Here is a 4,944-nt window from a genome sequence, read left to right as displayed (position 1 = left end):
TAAATCAGCACTTGATACTCTCACTTTGCCGTGTAGCATAATGTTCCAATTGGCTAAATAGTGAATATAAATGAAAAGGCTATTTCATTTCCCTCATTTAGTTTTTTGATGAAAAAATAACTAAAACCATTGGCAAAGGTTTCAAATTTTCCTCTGTTGTTATAATCAATAAGCTATTCAACTGTGTTTAAGATAACTTTTTACATAATAGATTTTTTTATTGTAATTAAAATTGTCAGACAACTACATAAAAATAATGAAGAAATAACAAAATTGGGTTTACTGGAGGCTGATCATAGCATTTAGAAAGTAGTTATAAATTTCACTAATCTCACCACTTTTCAGTCACATAACCTAGATTTGCTGGCCACATACAACCTACATTTGTTTAAAATTCCCCCATTAAAAGGCAGGGCATGTAGAACCTTTTCCCATCCTCTTCCCCTGAACTTTGGGCATCTGAGGGTTATTCCTTATTCACCTGAAAGCATCCACACACCACATCAACTGCATCACTTAGCACTTGATCTCAGCCCACCCGATTTTGACATGGGTTTTAACTCTTTCAAGGGTGACCATTCCTGCACAGTGGACCAAACTTGCTCTCCCTTCTTTTTTGCAGGGAAGGTGAGGAGGAGGATCTGAAACTGCTCACAGTATCCCTGGACATTTCTACAGCACTGTAGAATGGCCATATTTTATCTCTGCTCTTCAAACCCACAGGCTATTTTTGCCCTTAGAATTCTCACTCTGCATTGCAGTGAGAAATAATGAAGCTTCCACATGCAATATTGCCTATACAACATCACGACCTTCTGCAGAGTCAAAGTTAAATTTCTCCATCATCCCCTGCTCGCATCTTCACTCTGGGCTGTGCAGAAAGCAGGGCAGAAATCAACAAGACCGTCAATGCGCCCATTGTCGAACTGCACCCACCACACCCAGTTTTAGCGTATTTTGTTCTCTTTCTTCTGTATCATTTTTATTTTCTTTACTTATCTCTTTTTTTAAAAAAAGAAAATCTCTTCTAAGGAAAGAAACACTGTTGTCAGACTCAAAATCATATTATTTACCAAACTCTAAAGGCATCAAGTATTGGAGAACACAAAGTTCCTACTTACCCACCCCTTCTGGAGGGGCAGCTTCCTTTCTCTTTGCTCAGCTCAGCTGCTCGCAAAAGCACTGTGAGAAACTCCGATATTTATAGTCCTGTTGTTTACCTCACTCCTCAGCTACAGTCCAAAGTTCAGTGCTCACTCTGGCTGTGACCTTGTATGCAGAACAAACCCCTGACCTGATTATTACAATCCACTTAAAAGAAAGTAGCAAGTGCTGCCAAGCACAATGTGGGGGAAAGTTTTTGGCAATTACTGATTCATTCTCTATACTTTTTAGTCTCCCCAGTATCTAAGACTTAATGGTACAGTCGAGGGCGGGAGGAAGGGCTGAGAGTAAGGTCAAGTCCGGAAAAACATTTGCTGAGACAGCAAGTTAAGCTGCTCCTTTAAAAAAAGAAAAAAGAAAAAAATTTTTTTTTCCTTTTGCTTTGTAGTGGTCAGGTGCTAGCCTAACCCCAGCTGTGTGGACTTTGTCAGAAGAGTCGCCGCTGTTTCACGTCTTCCTGGTCTCCTGCTGTTACAGACCTGCTTGGATTGTTTTGTTATGTTTAAAACTTGAATTGTGTGGGATCTCGCAGGAGCTCTGGTCTTTTCTTTTTCATTTAAGGAAAAGAATAAGAAAATAAACCGCCTATCTGAGGGAAACCAGGCTTGATTTTCATTATCACAGAAGTCCTACTCCCTGGAAGATCTATGTATCCCACAGAATTTTTAAAGAATTTAGTGTAAAATCTTTACAAATAGAAATACCAAACAAATAAAAGTTCGTGGTGGTAGTAGTTAGACATCAAAAAGAGTTTGGACATTTCAAAATATACCAATAAAAATGAAAATTCCTACTGTTCCAGAAAGGGGTAAATTCTTTCCACTAGCCTGCAAGTGAGTACACCGTGGTGGGTAAGGCAAGCAGCAACGTAATGATGGCCTCCCTGGGTAGTGATGCTTTCCAAGTAAGCCTTGCTTTTACTTCCGATGCATTTTATCCCAACAAACCCCCGTGGATTGTCCCGGGAACTGTTGTACGAGGTACAGGAAGTAAAAAAGAGGCTCAGATGTTATCCTTCCTGTAAAGAAACTTATTACCATAGCAGAAGCTTGGTATTTGAAAGCCAACTTCTGTTTACTCACACTAAGCAGTTCGTACTAACCTTTTGGGGTTCCATATCCCTTTGAGAAACTAATTAAATGCTTAATTTTTTCCCAGAAAAAAAAAATGCACATATACATACTTGCTTCTCAAAAGAATCTTGTGAAAAATTTTTGTATAAAGCAGATGTCCCCTCTGCAGCTTATTTTCTTAAATAATCATATTGCATCTGTCTTGCAGCAGGAAATCGAATGTCTCACCATCTTTTATATGTGACTTAGCAACTGCCTCCTACCCCAGAAGTGTTCCCTACCCTTGTGCAGCCAGCCTCAAATCAAAGTACCCAGGATTGTGTGTGTCCAGGCCATGAGTGTCAAAAACTCCCACATGGCAAGAGGAGGAGATGGGGACCTTTTGATGTTAATAGCCTCATCTGTGCCAGGCAACCTGGGAGCAGTCTGCAGTTTTAAGAAAGCAAGATTTTCAAACAACCCTTTATTGGATATTAAAACAAATTACATTAAATCAAACAAAATTAAATAAACATTTATTAGGTGCTAACGCTAGGCACAATGCTAAATTCTCTTATTCTCAAGTGTCTCAATACCTGACAGGACAGATAAACAAGCAGAAAAAAGTGAAACGTGATAATGTCTGGGATGGCTGTACACACAATTCTGTTGGAACCTTGGAAATGAAAAAAGGAACATTTTAATCAGCTTAGAGATAAGGCCAGCACAATAGGTTAGCACATTCTCGAGCAAGTTCGACAGGTATTCCATCTTCAGTTTTACACTCTAGCTTCAGAGCAGCCAGCAGATCTGACCACAGCACTGTCTAGAAAGCTGTTTCATTTCAATTTTTTGTGAATGATTAAAATCTCCTGCCGGGTTGCTCTAGCCATTGCCTCATGATCCAACATTAAGATTGCAGACTGTGTCCTATCAAGTTGTACTTTTCCTAATAACCTCGTCTCCTAAAACATCCAGCCCTGAAGCCAAGCACCTGTCTTTCTTCATACCGTCTCATTCTTCCACAACCTTATCATTTGTCCCCAAGATGGTTATGCATATATTTAATCTATGTTTTTAATAAGCATTCTCACCTTCATTATGGGTCGAAGGTGATCTCTATGAAGAATAGGCTCCTATAAATCTGTGAGTCCATGATATACATAAAAGAGAGAAGGGCTATAAACTGTGATTTTATAAATCAATTTATTAGCTATAGCAGATAATAATATGGCATCGCTCCATTAACACTGTAAAACACTGATGTCTCAAAATAGAAAGTGAAAGAGTGTTACTGCTTCGGTGAAGGATCTATGTAAAATATTAACCCCCTTAGCTTGATTGTTAGCTGTTGTGTTACATACAAAGGGAAATGAAGGCTTCCCCAGTATTTTAGGAAATAGTGCCTTCTGACTTGTTATTTTTCCTTCCCTTGCATGTACAAGAGGGTGCCCTAGACATCATCCTACGCATTGTACCAAATATAATATAGTTCAAGTATTCATGTTAAGAGATATGCAAAGGATGCCTAGGAAAAAACAAGATGTTTTCAAAGTAAACAAGATAAATAAGAACAATGGCCAGAGGAAGGCATGGGAACAGCAACTAGGATTAGATAAGGACTAACTTGATCCTTTGAGATTCACATGAAACTGAAATATGCTTTAAAGGGAGCTCTTCTTCAAGGCCACAAGTTTATAGATCTGAGCACTGTTCGATGTATCAAACATAAATTCAGTTAAGGAGGGAACTACATATTGTGCCAAATTCCATGTTTGGCTGAGCACATTCAGAGAATAACAAACATCAGAAGAATTTTTGCTCGAAATAGGATGTTATTACTCAGTTAATTAATTAATTAGAAAGAAAACTCGTCAAATCTAGAGCTAGTGCCTGCAGCTCCTCATGGGACACAATGTTGGCATCAACATGCAATAAGTACGTAGGGGCATCAAATGGTCCCCAAACGACATTAACCCCCTGAATAAAACACCCACATTTATAGAGTCTACCATTTATGTTTTAACTTACAGCAAAACCAAGTGCATGTATAAGTATTTTAACACATTTGCTAACTGGTAGAATTTGACAGTTTTTTTAAAAACAGTTCTTAGCTTTTTTTTAACAATAAGGTTAATATTAATGATTTTTTAAACATTCATTGTTTCAAAAATTGAATAAAATATTTCAGCTAATTTTTAAAAGTATTTTACTTAACATTGAATTTTTAACATTATGATGACATTTTAAGAATTACACACTCTTGAAAATTGATGTTCTTAACTTATTTTTAACTTGTCTTTTAAAATATCAGTACCAGAGTTTCTCATTAGTTTTTTGAAGGCTCGAAGTATTTTTGCATATATTAGAGCCATGTCCAACTGATACTTTATAGCTGGCATTTTAATTCTAATGCACACAGCTATTATGCTTAGAGAGGCTAAGATTTTTTTTTTAGTCAACTGCAGCCACATTTGACAGAGATAATGTGGGAAGGGGATAAGCTGACTCATGCCATCCGCCCTGACTACAGGCAGATTGGGTCTCCAGTCTTCGTAGAAGAAAAAGCAAATTAATGTCGAAGTTAACTAGCCCTCAGTCTAAACGTGTGGCTTTATCAAGGACTCTTTTTGTAAGTTTAATGATTTTTAGTAAACTGTTTTTATGGAAAGAATATTTTTGGCAAATTTTATGCCATTGCTCAGATCAGTATTTGGAATGGATTTTA

At 37.5% G+C, this 4,944-nt stretch overlaps 1 protein-coding gene across 2 annotated transcripts in view; it reads right to left on the bottom strand.

Annotated features, from left to right (window-relative positions):
- Positions 1 to 1,361, bottom strand: part of SELENOP (selenoprotein P) — a 9,902-nt gene extending 8,541 nt beyond the window's left edge. Inside the window, exon 1 of one of the 2 annotated variants that reach the window (XM_023536932.1) lies at positions 1,126 to 1,361. The gene's annotated coding sequence lies outside the window, so the exon portion shown is untranslated. Of the gene's footprint in view, positions 1 to 1,121 lie in introns of both variants that reach the window. The other variant, XM_011370668.2, reaches the window with a different exon arrangement.
- Positions 1,362 to 4,944: the final 3,583 nt, after the last annotated feature.

This window comes from Pteropus vampyrus, unplaced genomic scaffold (genome assembly GCF_000151845.1).
Source record: "Pteropus vampyrus isolate Shadow unplaced genomic scaffold, Pvam_2.0 Scaffold172, whole genome shotgun sequence".
Taxonomy (NCBI): domain Eukaryota; kingdom Metazoa; phylum Chordata; class Mammalia; order Chiroptera; family Pteropodidae; genus Pteropus; species Pteropus vampyrus.
Note: the sequence above shows the minus strand (reverse complement) of the source record. Positions and strands in the feature narration are given on the sequence as shown.